Here is a 15,446-nt window from a genome sequence, read left to right as displayed (position 1 = left end):
ACTGTTATTCAACATAGCTTTGGAAGTCCTAGCCACAGCAATCAGAGAAGAAAAAGAAATAAAAGGAACACAAATTGGAAAAGAAGAAGTAAAACTGTCACTGTTTGCAGATGACATGATACTATAAATAGAGAATCTTAAAGATGCCACCAGAAAACTACTAGAGCTAATGAATGAATTTGATAAGGTTGCAGGATACAAAATTAATGCACAGAAAACTCTGGCATTCCTGTACACTAACAATGAAAGAGAAAATAAGGAAAGAATCCCATTCACCATTGCCACAAAAAGAATAAAATACCTAGGAATAAACCTACCTAAGGAGGTAAAAGTCCTATACTCAGAAAACTATAAGACACTGATGAAAGAAATCAAAGATGACACAAACAGATGGAGAGACACACCATGTTCTTGGATTGGAAGAATCAATATTGTGAAAATGACTATACTACCCAAAGCAATCTACAGATTCAATGCAATCCCTATCAAATTATCTATGGCATTTTTTACAGAACTAGAACAAAAATCTTAAAATTTGTATGGAGACACAAAAGACCCCAAATAGCCAAAGCAATCTTGAGATACAAAATCAAAGCTGGAGGAATCAGACTCCCTGACTTCAGACTATACTACAAATGTACAGTAATCAAGACAATATGGTACTGGCACAAAAACAGAAATATAGATCAATGGAACAGGATAGAAAGCCCAGAGGTAAACCCATGCACCTTTGGTCAACTAATCTATGATAAAGGAGGCCAGGATATACCATGGAGAAGAGACAGTCTCTTCAATAACTGGTGCTGGGAAAACTGGACAGCTACATGTAAAAGAATGAAATCAGAGCACTCCTTAACACCATACACAAAAATAAACTCAAAATGGATTCGAGACCTAAATCTAAGACTGGACAGTATAAAACTCTTAGAGGAAAACAAAGGCAGGACACTCTATGACATAAATCACAGCAAGATCCTTTTTGACCCACCCCTTAGAGAAATGGAAATAAAAACAAAAATAAACAAATGGGACCTAATGAAACTTCAAAGCTTTTGCACAGCAAAGGAAACTATAAACAAGATGAAAAGACAACACTCAAAGTGGGAGAAAATACTTGCAAATGAATCAACGGACAAAGGATTAATCTCCAAAATATATAAGTAGCACATGCAGCTCAATATTAAGAAAACAAACCACCCAATCAAAAACTGGGCAGAAGACCTGAATAGACATTTCTCCAAAGAAGACATACAGATGGCCAAGAGTCACATGGAAAGCTGATCAACATCACAAATTATCAGAGAAATTCAAATCAAAACTAAAATGAGGTATCACCTCACACTGGTTAGAATGGGCATCATCAGAAAATCTACAAACCACAAATGCTGGAGAGGGTGTGGAGAAAAGGGAACCCCCTTGCACTGTTGGTGGGAATGTAAATTGATACAGCCACTATGGAGAACAGTATGGAGGTTCCTTAAAAAACTAAAAATAGAATTACCATATGACCCAGCAATCCCACTACTGGGCATATACCCAGAGAAAACCGTAATTCAAAAAGACACATGCACCCCAGTGTTCACTGCAGCACTATTTACAGTAGCCAGGTTATGGAAGCAACCTAAACACCCATTGACAGATGAATAGATAAAGAAGATGTAGTACACATATATAATGGAATATTACTCAGCCCTAAAAAAGGAACTAAATTGGGTCATTTGTAGAGATGTGGATGGATCTAGAGACTGTCATACAGAGTGAAGTAAGTCAGAAAGTGAAAAACAAATATCGTATATTAACGCATATATGTGGAACCTAGAAAAATGGTACAGATGAACCAGTTTGCAAGGCAGAAATAGAGACACAGATGCAGAGAACGCACGTATGGACACCAAGGAGGGAAAGTGAGGGGTGGGGGTGGTGGTGGTGTGATGAATTGGGAGATTGGGACATATATACACTAATATATATAAAATAGGTAACTAATAAGAACCTGCTATATTAAAAAATAAATAAAATAAAATTTTAAAAATATATAAAAAGTTTACATAAATTCTAGAAAAAAAGTTTGTAAATATCCATTGCAATGGGAGATTTTAATACACATTTCACAATTATTGATAGTTGAAACAAAATTATCAAACTTTTAAAAAGATTTGAAATATGTAATTAAAAGCTTGATTTGTTGGAGATTATATTTCTCCAAAAATATCACTTACCAAAACCAATTCAAGAAGAAATAATAACATGATACCTAGGAATAAACACCACAAAACATGTATATATAAAAAAGTGTAAAACGTTATTAAAAAACATTACGGATAGTGTCTTCATAGGTAAGAAGATACTGCATCATAAAGATTACATTCTCTCCAAATTGAACAATAGATTTAATGTATATCCAATGGGATTTTTGAGGACTCTTAATCATCCAGATACTTTTGAAAAGAAAAATAAGAAGAGGTTTTAAAGCTAACTGAGGTCATCTGGCATTGGTACAGAAATGGGCAAGTACCAATGGAATGGAATAGAGGTATCAGAAACCGATTCAAATTTGACACATAAAGTGACCACGTAGAGCACTAGGGAACGTACGGACCAGTAAATAAATGGAGCTTATTTATTGTGTATCATTAAAAAATAAATGAAATAGGCTATCTACCTCATATTATACAACAAAATTATTTTTTCATGGATGAAAAGCTTTAATGCTTATGTTGAAATGGACAATTTAGAAAAGGGAGAAAATGATATGAAACAGTATTTCATAGAAGAGGCAATAGAAATGACCCAGACACATATGAAATATATTCAACTTCATTAGGAATCAGTGAAACAGTAAAGATCACATTATAATAGTATTTAACACACACTAGTTGCACAAAATTTAAGAAGTCTGATCATTTCCAAAATTGGATTAATGAAGACTCGTATGCAATTCTGATGGGAGTAGAATTTGGTACAGAAATTGATAGCATCTTGAAAACACGGCTCTTCCAATAATCTATAGAAATTTCATTACGTTCTGTGCACAAGAGATTCTAGAAGAGGCATTAATGAACATATACAAGAATGTCCATTGCATTATTGTTCATAATAGCAGAATCTGAAAATAGCCCAGAGTTTCCTTAATAGGAGATGGATAAATAAAATTGTGTCTTCTTGAAGAATAACATACTGGACAACAGTGAAAGTAAATATAAATTATAAGAATGTTACAACTATTAAAGAAGAGGGAGGAGGGCTTCTCTGGTGGCTCAGTGGTTGAGAGTCTGCCTGCCAATGCAGGGGACATGGGTTCGAGCCCTGGTCTGGGAGGATCCCACATGCCGCGGAGCAACTGGGCCCGTGAGCCACAACTACTGAGCCTGCGTGTCTGGAGCCTGTGCTCCGCAACCAGAGAGGCCACGACAGTGAGAGGCCCGCGCACCGCGATGAAGAGTGGCCCCCGCTCGCCGCAACTAGAGAAAGCCCTCGCACAGAAACGAAGACCCAACACAGCCAAAAATAAATAAATTTTTTAAAAAAGAAGGAGGAGCATAAGAACAATAAAGTCAGGAGAAAGAAAGGGAATGAAAAAGCCAAATTCAAGTAGTTATTACCTCTTAAGAGAAAGCAGAGGGGATGAGATAGGGAATTAACACATAAATTTTGGTAATTTTGATGGTATTCCAGTTCTTGGGTTGAGTGGCTAGGTTCCTAGGCTTTCATTTTGTTGTGAAACTCATAGTTTATACATGCATACTGCACACTTTCCTCTGTATAAATTGAGTATTTTTAAGCAACGTAAACAATCTAAAATCATGTGAAGTGTAATCCACCTTCAGATTTCTAACCCATAAAGAGTACCAACACACAATAGACCCTTCATACATATTTAATAAATCAAAAGATGAACAATTAAAAACACATTTTAAATATTTACAGTGGAAGGAGAAAGACTTCAAAATATGTATGAAAAGAAGGAGGGCAAAATAGCATAGAACAATCGAGTATTTTGATACAGCACAAAGCCCAAGTTAGGACTTAAAAGAAAGTTTGTGTCTGAGAGGCATTTTTTCTTTTTTTTTGCATTTTAAAATCCCTTTAATTGACAGGTGATTGTATGGAATACATACAGTAGCAATGCATTTTAGAGTATATAATGTAAGTAGAAGTAAAATGTATGATAAAAAATAGCACATGAGAGAGGGGAAATGGAAGTATAACACTATTAAGATTTTTTTGTTTTGAGACACATTTTATAAATTGAACTGTAATTATCACACAGTAAAATTCACTAACTTTAAGTGTACAATTTGATTTCTGACACATGTATACATTCACGTAGCTGCCACCACAATCAAGATATATGACATTTCTATAACCTCAAAAAGTTTCCTTTGCTCCCTTGCAGTCAAGTTCCCTCCCCCAAACCTTAGGATTATGACAACCATTGACCTTCTTTCTATCACTGTAATTTTGTCTTTGCTACAAGTTCATATAAATGGAATTATTATAAAGTATGTAGTCTTTTATGCTTGGTTTCTTTCACTTAACATAACGGTTTTGATATTCATCCATATTGATGTATATATCCGTAGCTCCTTCCTTACCTATGATGAGCATTTGCCATTTTATGGACATACCATAATTTGTTTACAAAGCCATCAGTTGATGGACATTTGGACTATTTCCAGTTTGGGGCTATTATGAATAAGGCTGTTAGAAACATTCAAGTATGCATTTATTTGATATGCTGCTTTCCATCTTTTACTCTTAACCTATCTGTGTTTTTACATTTGAAGTGCGCTTCTTGTTGACAACCTATATTTAAGTTGTTGCTTTGTTATCATCTGACAATCTCTGGTTTTTAGTTGGAGCTTTTGGATTATTTATACTTAATGTATAATCTTATACTTCACATAATATATACATAAATAGAAGAACACCTTGAGAAACTATCAAAAATTATTCAACAATCCACAAAATAACCAAACAGAACTTCTAAAAATTATATATGTCATTGAAATGGAAAACTAAGTGGGTGGGCTAATGTCCACTTAGTTTTTTACAGTGCCGAAGAGACGAGTAGCAAACTAGAAAATAAAAGATGGCAATATGAAAGAGAGGTTAAAAGACAGGGAAGACTGAGATAGAGAAATTCTCACATACATTTATTTGGAGTTCTAGAAAGAAAGAATGAAGAAAAAGCTATATTCAAAAAGAAAATGGGCTGAGAATTTCCCAGAACTGATAAAATATATGTATCCTCAGTACAGAAAGTGCAACAAATTTCGAGCAAGATAAATAAAACAAGACACTCACCTAGATTTACCATCATAAAACTGCAGAGCACCAAAGATAAGAATAAATTTTGAAAGATAAACAGAGAAAAAGGACATATTACCTACCAATGAATAATAATTACATTGACAACACACTTTTCAACAGCAAAAATGGAAGCCAGAAAACCACTGAATCCACTCAGCCAGATATCATTTCACTTCCAGGTAAAGAGAGCTGTGCCACTCTTTGTATTCATAACCTTCAAATCTCCTTCTTAGGGCCAGAAGACTAAGGCCAAACAGAAATAAGCATCGTCAAAATCTAAGAGGCAGAATCTATTTGTGAAACACATAACAGGAAATTCAATTCATAAAACAACCCTTTCAGGCAGAGGCCATCAGAATTTTAAGATTCTTGACAATTATCAAATACTCTTTAAAGTTACTATTAAATTGCTAAACTTGCTTTTAGGTAGAGTGAAATTCTCAGTACCAGAGTATCAATTACCTCACTTTTATTTTAGGTTGGCGAAGGGAAATTAAAACTAATTACTGTATTTGTGTGGGTGCTACAATTTGTTGAAGGCTTGTAAAGGAATAATGTTCAACTGATAATTCAGAGAAAAAACCTTTATCAAATGTATACATTTCTTTTGGGTGGTTTAGCAAATATGTGATTGTTTTACATAAAAGTCTTGGCTAAACCACAGAAAGAGCTATATTACAGTCTAAAAATATGCTTCTCACATGAATCCCATAAAATGGCAAGATTTTCTCATCACCACCAAACAAGCCTTTACTATATAATTTAATGGTTTAGAAGCCTTCTCCAGAGCCAGGCTACCTTGGTCCAAATCTCGGCTCTAGAAGAGCTATGTGTATGACTTTGGGCAAGTTTCTTAATTCTTCTGTGCCTTAGTTTCTTCATCTAAAAATGGGAAATGATAATAACACTTAATTCATAAAATTATTTTTAGAATTGATGTCCAACGTATGGTAGAAAAATCAATAAGCAATTGTTTCTTAAATATTTTCATGGTATTATAATAAACAAGGGATAATGTGTCAAATAGCATCAATTATCTTTGAGTCTTTATTCATTTTCCCAGACACTGCTTGGCATATGGTGGACACTTGAATAAATATATTTGGGGAAGTTGTTCATCAATTTTCCAATGAAATCTTTTTCAACAACCTATTCACACTGATTGTGAAGAAAAAGGGCACTGAGAAATAGCTGGGGCTGGGGGTAGGGCTGAAGTCTGGGTTGAGGTGTATAATGTTGCAAATATTCTCCACTTTCTGTCATAGTGTCACCTTGACACTTCACACTGATAAAAGCTAATAAGCTATTGAAAATTCACTAAAGTCTTGATTCATTCAAACAACACTTATCGAGAAGTTTCTAGACAACAGTCATTGTGCTGGACTCAGTAAATGAAATGGCCAGTTCTGGTGAAGTTGTTGCAGACACAGGTAGGAAAAAAAGGCAATCACAAGGGTATCATTTTTTAATAGTTTTCCTAAAAACTTGAAAGTTTTTGGTCCACTGAAAGTAGGAAAGGAGGTGAGTATTTTCTTTTCTGTCTTCTGTTATCTGGGCCAGGAAACAAATTTCCTTACCCCCAAATTTATTTGAGATGTAGTGATGTGTGGTGGTGAGTCAAAAGGAAAATCCTTTCCTGTAGAGCTGTGGACAGCTACCTATAGAATGGAGAACAGTTGCTTTCACTGTTAACATTTAGAATTTTTCCGGCAAACAATGTCATTCTTTTTTATCTTTTCTCTCCTTTTTCTAATTAGAAGTTATTCTCAATTACTAGGACCAAAGACACTAGTTTTATAGAGCGTTAGAGTGTTAATGGAAAAATGACATCTAATACTCTATCACAAAGGTTAATTTATTGAGGGAATCTTGGTAAGAATTAGAAGCCATATAAACTCATTTTTTCTTCCACTTAGCACATACTATATAAAATGTGTGTAAAGTTAAACCTATGTGGTATTAAAAACGAGTATGTGTGTATACGTCCACACACACGTATGGTTATTCACGGTATTGACTTTAATGGCATATTTGGCTGTATTAAATTTTAGTACAAAGTAAATTTAACAGCTATGATTGCTTATACTATTTCCTGAGGTTAAGCAAGTTCCTTTTAAAAAAATCTGGTCATGCAGATATTGAATTCAATGTCTGTTCACTTTTAATAGAGGTTTTATGACTACTCAGTCTTTAAAAAGCTATTCCACAGGAAAATATCATTCCCTTCTCCCTTCCTTCTCTACAGCCATGAACCCAGGAAAAGAGGAATTTAAAGCTGCTTCCAGAAAACACAAAAATATTATGATATGGCATGGGCTGGCTTTCACATCTTACAAGCTGAAACGTGCCTTTGCTAACTTGCAGTAAGCCGTGAAATAATTATGTTGTGGGCTAAATGGCACCTTTCACTTTTCATTTGTGCTTCAACACTCAGTTTTCAGTAGATCATTTAGGGAGGATCAGCATATTCTTTGGAAACGAAAAACACACCCCAGGTCAGGGCAGCACTGCCTGATGGGAAAAGAATGTGGACCACAAAGGTGGTCTTTGTGAGACATGACGACACGCCAGGGTCTGTAACAGAATTGGCAGGCTCACCTCTTCCCCTAGTGTCTGCCCCTGAAATACTAAACTCATCTGTGTTGGGAGGCACGGTTCAAGGAAACAAGTAGCCTTTTAAGACACCAACCCCCCTGCTCCAGAACAAGGATTAATTTCACACATTTAGATGAAATCCTTCAGTAAAGGAGCTTGATGTTGGGCAGCGGGTGTGGTGAAGCACCGTTCTGTTTGTTGATTCTTTTTAATGGAACTAGAACCCCTCAAGTTCAAAGTGATCACTGGAATCATAGACACGTTGACAACTTCTAGAAAGGTACTCAGGGTCCTGACTGCATTATTCTTTTTCATGAGTCGAGCTCTTTTATCAAGAGAGACAACTACAGCATTTTAGACTTGGTGTTCATTTCTTCAGGCCTGTTTTGAAAATGAGGCACTTTGAAGTTCTATAACCTAAACGAAAAGTGACTTTAGTAGTATTTGAAAATATTTTCTCCTTGAAAAAAATCTTAGGGATTTATACCTTATCTAATTATCACATTGAATTCCTTTTCCACTTTTACCTCACAGAATAGGCAGCCTGCCAACCGTAGCATGGCGTTGGATGATCTAAACTGTCACATCTGATTTTAAATAAGGGCCAAATTCCATGGCTAGATAACCTGGCTTTCTAGTTCTTTCTTTTTTAATCTGGTGCTTGTGGCATCATTTAAATTCTTTCTGTCATTTTAAAATATTTTTTCCTCTCAATTTATAATTACCACCTTTTCAACCACAGTGGAATCTGCAGGAATGTTCTGCATTAGATTTACGAGGCAGCAAATATCTTTAGCACCTCATTCTTGAGACGACCCAAAATATTTTAAAGCACTGAATTATTATGTCATTACTGTACTGTGGGAAAGAGAAGTGCTAAATAGCATTCTTATTTACAGAGGAGGAAAGAATGAATGAAACTTTTCTATCATTGTGTGGTTAATTGGAGCCAATGTACATCACTCTGCTCTAAAATTCCAGAGAAAACTTTGGCATTTTCTAAAAGAATCTCAGTTATTTTCTTTTTTTTCTCTCTTATTTATCATTACATGTAGATTTTTCTTAGTTTTGAAAGGATACATGCACCCCAATGTTCATTGCAGCACTGTTTACAATAGCCAAGACATGGAAGCAACCTAAATGTCTGTTGACAGCTGAAAGGATAAAGAAGATGTGGTACATATATACATTGGAATACCACTCAGCCATTTTAAAGAATGAAATAATGCCATTTGAAGCAACATGGATGGACCTGGAGATTATCATACTAAGTGAAGTAAGTCAGACAGAGAAAGACAAATATCATATGATACCGCTTACATACGGTATCTTAGTTTTTATTTAAATGCATGTCAATATTATTAACCCATTCTACTGTATTTTCTATATGTTTCTGTAATAATGATGTGCTCTATAGTCAATATGTGTATAGGACTTTACATTTTACAAATACTCTCAAGTGTACTGTCACTTTTGTTCCTTAGTGCCCCTTGAGGTGGTGAATGACTTACCCAAGGTCACACCACTTCTTCATGGCAGAAGGGAGACACAGATTTGGGACTTCTGATTTTAAAGTCTCTGCCCTTTCCTCTTTTCACAGCTTCCTTCTGTGTTCAATAGCAAAGTATTACTTCTCAGGAATTCCCTGGAGGTCCAGTGGCTGGCACTCGCACTTCCACTGCTGGGGGAACTAGGATCCCGCAAGCCATGCAGTATGGCCAAGGACAAAATTAAAGTACTACGAAGTATTACTTCTCATGTGTACATTTTTCCATCTTTAAGAATGCAATGCCAATTACTATTAGATGTCAGCTAATAGTATATGGATATCCAAAACGTCCTGCCCCGGGGGACACATTTGCCCACAAAGAACAAACTTTTCAGCTCTTCTTAGCCATAGATTACCCAAGTTAATTGTAAACAGAAGTATATTAACCCTTGTAAAGAGAATATATTTTCAGGTAGAGTGAGTTAAATGGAAATCCCCAAAATGAGAAAAATCAATGTGAATCTCAGCTAATAACTGAAGATATAAAAACTTAACAGTGATCAAAATTTTTTTTAAAAATCACCTTACAGCTGACTGAAAGTTGCTCTCTAGTACTAATATTATATGGCTTTATCTCTATATGAGTAGATTATATTCCATTTTTTTTTTCTGTGAGTTTCTTCTCTTGTTTTCCACAATGAATAACATAATAGAATTATAGAAAATTATAAATATTATGTCAACCTCTAATTCCACTGTCCTAAAACTATTTCTATTTTTCTAAACTATACTCCACAATTATGTATGTGTTTAAATTTTTAAAAACTTTATGTGTAGTCTATTGATCATCCTACCATTATCACTTATTATTATAAAGGAAAGATTATCCTGATTAATAGCAAATGGTTATATTTAATTTAATTTAATTACTTGATGGCACGTCCCATCATTTTTTTCACACAGAATTTTTTTTCATTTATTATTTGTTATATAGGTAGATTAAGAGCAAAACCCCAATGTTTTAGTAGCTGGCAGTCCACTGTAATTTTTGCAGAGAGCTGTACTCTGTGGTTATATTTCTCTTTTATTTCCTCTGGTTTGAGGATGAAAAGGACGCTGCTCATCTGTGGGGGGACATAGTTGCAGGGAGTGGAACCATGTAATTTATCCTATGCGTAGGAATACTTTTTTTAACTTTTTATTTTATATTGGAGCATAGCCAATTAACAATGTTGTGATAGTTTCAGGCACACAGCAAGTGATTCAGTTGTACATATACATGTATCCATTCTGCCCCAAACTCCCCTCCCATCCAGGCTGCCACATCACATTGAGCAGAGTTCCCAGTGCTATACAGTCCTTGTTGGTTATCCATTTTAAACATAGCAGTGTGCATAGGAATACTTTTAATACTGAAAAAAGACACTAGAAATAATTAATTCTGGGCAATAAATTAAAACTTATTTTCTTGGAAGAACTGAGATCTATGGTCACTCTTAGATTTAAGGAAGTCTCTGTTCTTTTATAAACTGTTCTCATAGTCAAAGGAAGGTTCTAGAAATCCTCTCGTTTACATACGTAAGGTGCATAAGGCCACACCAGCAGCACCCTTAGAGAAGGCACTGACCACTTGGTGAAGAATGTGCCAGGCTTGGTCTTATTAAGCAGATAGCAGCCAAAACAAATGCAAAATACAAAGCCCTGTGTAAGACTTTTCAATTCTCCTTTTAAAAGTAAGTTAAAGCAATTACGTAACAAGTGTAAACTTCATCCATTCCTTGGTTGCCATAATAGAGACTGTAAGGTCTTTCAGTTCGTTCACTGGGTGTTGAGATCAGAGAGAATCTCATAGGATTAATCCACTTATTTGGATACGGTTGAAAGGATAGATGAAACCTGCAACTGCTGACCTTTAAGGAAGATCTGCCTTTTTCAAATAGCAAGATACATTTCTAAGATGCAGCACATGCACAAAAGCATTCTGAAAACGGTAGTGCTGAGATTTTTTTCACATGACATACCACCAGCACCACTGTAAGATATCTGTTTCATTTCCTCCCAAATCTACTCGGGGGCTGTGGTGTCTCTACAAGGAGAAGACTCTCTCACAGGACAGAGTCTGGGAACCAGACATAGTGTATCTTTCTGACAATGGTAGTACATAAGTTGGAGAGCAAATCAAAATTTTTTTTTTCCTGAAAGAGAGTTCTGCATTTAAGTTAGAAAAGTGAGTGCAAACTGGGGCACAAATTCAGAAGGCTGAAGAGCAGCTGGTAGGAGGAAATCAGAAAAGCAGGAATGGAGATAAAGAGTCACAAAGCACTGAAAAAACACAGAAGGTGAGCCCTAGAAAGTTTAGATGTTTGAAATTGATTTGAAACAACCTAGAAGACTCAGGACAAGGGGGAGGGGGAGGAGGAAGCTGGGGCGAAGTGAGAGTAGCATTAACATATATTCACTACCAAATGTAAAATAGATAGCTAGTGGGAAGCAGCAGCATGGCACAGGGAGATCAGCTCCGTGCTTTGTGACCACCTAGAGGGGTGGGATAGAGAGGGTGGGAGGGAGATACAAGAGGGAGGGGATATGGGGATATATGTATACGTATAACTGATTCACTTTGTTATACAGCAGCAACTAACACAACAATGTAAAGCAATTATACTCCAATAAAGATGTATTAAAAATAAATAAATAAATAAATAAATAATAAAATACATGGGTGTATTGTATGCATTCCTAGCAACTGCCTAGCAGTATTTATTTAAGCCAGAATTTATGAATATGGCAAAAGTGTTAAAAGAAATGAACCCATTCTATGGGTTAAGAAATTCATATACTTTGCTTACATAATAAAGTGTAAATACATTCATCAACTTTTAATCACTGTAAAGTGAAATTCAGATATGACATGACAGCTCTCTCTCACCAAAGTGTTGCTGGTTGCCCTTGGTCAGTCTAGAAAAATAATTGGAAGCCTCCTTCTTTGAAGCCCCTACTTTCACACACAATTATTCTCAGCCTACTAATTTGGTTTGTCAAAGTGATTTTTAAGAATAACCCATGAAATTCAGTACCATTGAAATCTTTTCTGCCATCGAGGAGCCCTTCAGGTTTCCATCCACAGCTCCATAGGCCACATCTGTAGCCCTTACGTGGTCACCACAAACATTACAGAGTCCAAAGGCAGGGATGTACCCAAGCCTCTTGAACTCCTTAAATTAGTTTTTTGCCTTTCTGGCTCACTCTACCACTAGCTTTGTTTCAGTTTTCAGGAACACTTAATTCCTCAAAAGCCCCTTCGTAATCCTTGATAGTCTGGAGGTTCTCAATTTTGTTTTTTTCCTCTATCATTCCAATATCATCTTTTCTTTATCGTCCAGAAAATTCTCAAAAAATTCACTGTTGATAAGACCACTAAATTCTTTTCCTAATACTATTATTGATCTTGTTTTAATATTTCAAAATGGTTTGTCTTTTCAAGCAGCTTTTGGGTACAAGGAGATATCAAGTTGTGGACTTTACTGGCCAGCATGATATGAAAATTCTAAAATATGATATATTCTGATCCTTGATAGTTTGAAAGATTTTTCCTGTAAAGCCATTTAGTTGTGGTACCTCTTTTGAAGGGAATTTGACAATATGTTTTAATATTTAGTGTTTCAGTTGGTTCTAGTTTTCCAATTCTCAAGACAATCAATAATTTGTATTCTTAGTTTATAGTCTCCTAAAATATAGACGTTTCTTTAAAGGAATTCACATAGAGTTGTATATAGTATTCTTTTACAATTATTAATCTTTTATTTACAGTCATACTTGTCACTGTTATTTTTAACTTTTTATTATAAACAATGTTAAACATACAAAAGCAGAGAGTCTAATGAGCTCTCCATGTGCGTGTAAATTAGCATCAACAATTATTGACTCATGGCAAACTTAATTCATCTCTACCCCCATCCATTTCCTTTCTCCATTGAATGATGTTAACAAAAGCCAAGATGTTATAGCACTTTGTATGTAAAAATTTCAGCACGTAACTTCAAAAGATGACAACTTTAAAAACCACTATCCATTAACATCATCACAACTGAAAAGATTGTTAATAGCATCACGTATCTAGTAAGTGTACACATTTGCCGAAATAGCTTTATTTTTAGTTGCATATGTTGATTATGCTTTTTAATCAATAGGTTTCCCTGCGCTTTTTGTTTAAACTTTTCTGATTTTATCCCCATGAGGTGAACATGTTGCTTTGACCCTTGTTATAGACTGAATGGTGGTACTCCCAAAATTCATATGTTAAAACCCTCCCTCGCATGATGACTGTATTTGGAGAGAGAGCCTATAAAGAGATACAGATTAAATGAGGTCATACGAGGGGGGCCTCAATCTGATAGGACAGAGTCTTTGTAAGAAGAGGAAGAGACACCAGAGATCTCTCTCTCTCCATTTGCACACAGAAGACAGGCCATGTGGGGACACTGGGAAGAGGCAGCTGTGTGCAAGCCAGGAAGAGCTTCAGTAGACCCCATCCCTGATGACACCTTGATCTTGAACTGCCGGCCTCCAGAACTGTGAGAAAGTAAATATCTGTCGTTTAAAGCCACCTGGTCTGTGGTATTTTGTTAACGCAGGTTGAGCCAACTAAAACACCCCTTGTATCCCTCGTATTTCAATATATTAGGAGTTAGAGGCAGAAGTTTACCAATTAACAATCTATTGCCCCTCAGTTCCCAATCCACCCTTCATTGCCTGGCCTGTGATACTGGAACATATTTTCCTTTGCGAGTGGGCATGATGACTTATCAGTAGAGGGTGCCAAAGGGATCCTAAAAGATGAAAGAAGTTCTGCTTCCTGGTCGTGGGATGCTCTTTAGGCCAACTTCCGCAGTGCATGGTGGTGGCCGGCAGCACAGGGCACCTCCCTGGGGATGATTTCTCTGGCACCCTTTGGGCAGCTTGGCAATAAGTGCCAAGACACAGCACCTTTCCTGGGGAAGTTTCTCAACCACCCCAGAGAGTGGTTTCCCAGTGAGTTCCCCTAGTGGAGTGTCCTTTTTGATAACTTCCTCTGAGATCCCAGAGGGCGGATTCTCAGCAAATCCCTCAATGTGTACTCCAGTGACTGCCATTCAATGTGCCTGACCACACCCTCTCCAACGAGATCTAGATCTCATCCCTGATTGGGAGTCTTTTCCAGATTTGCTCCTTTTTTGAGTTTTCTGTTTTAGCCCTAGAGGCAGTGGCTGCTCCTTATCTCTGCTACTTCTAGAATTATTTTTATCCCATCGTATCTAATCTCTCATTACTGCAGTCCTGAGGTGTAGTTAATAATCCTTTATATTAAACATTTTCTGCTCAAATCGCTATATGGTTTCTGTCTCTACTAGTGAAGGAGCTTCCTAGTGTGTGGAAATTTTCCTCCTTCACCGCTCCCTCCCAGAGATGCAGGTCTCATCCCTATTCTTTTGTCTCTGTTTTTTCTTTTGCCCTACCCAGGTATGTGGGGGAGTTTCTTGCCTTTTGGGAAGTCTGAGGTCTTCTGACAGCAATCAGTTCTATAGGAGTTGTCCCACATGTAGATGTATTTTTGATGTATTTGTGGGGAGGAAGGTGATCTCCACGTCTTACTCCTCCGCCATCTTGAAGATCCTCTGCTCTTCCTGCCCCTTTCTTTTACTGCCTCCTATTCCTCCCACTCCCAATCTCTAGACATCCAGGGGAGCATAATTATTTTATTCTTATTATTCAGCATAATTATTTTGTGATTTTTTCCATGTGGTTGCATGGTAATTGGTAATATTTCATTGCTATTTATTTCTGAGTCATCCATTCTATGGATATGCCACAGTGTATTTATCCATTATCTTTTGATAGGCATTTGGGTTGTGTCCAGTTTGGGGCTATTGCTGAATATCCTTCCATGAGCTTATTTGCCATCTGTATATCTTCTTTTTCAAAATGTCTATTCAAATCTTTAGCTTATTTTCTCTTCGGTTCTTTGGTTTTTTTATTGTAGAGTTTGAGAATTATTTATATATTCTAGATA

General features: G+C 36.2%; 1 long non-coding RNA gene across 3 annotated transcripts in view; it reads left to right on the top strand.

The window, feature by feature from the left end:
• Nucleotides 1-14,297, top strand: part of LOC309666653 — a 544,378-nt gene extending 530,081 nt beyond the window's left edge. For all 3 annotated transcript variants that reach the window (XR_014267193.1, XR_014267194.1, XR_014267195.1), the window contains one exon: nucleotides 8,964-14,297. This is a non-coding gene — a long non-coding RNA (uncharacterized lncRNA). The remainder of the gene's footprint in view (nucleotides 1-8,963) is intronic.
• Nucleotides 14,298-15,446: the final 1,149 nt, after the last annotated feature.

This window comes from Balaenoptera physalus, assembly GCF_965194825.1.
Source record: "Balaenoptera physalus genome assembly, chromosome: 9".
Lineage (NCBI taxonomy): Eukaryota > Metazoa > Chordata > Mammalia > Artiodactyla > Balaenopteridae > Balaenoptera > Balaenoptera physalus.
This window is presented reverse-complemented; position numbering and strand designations above follow the sequence as displayed.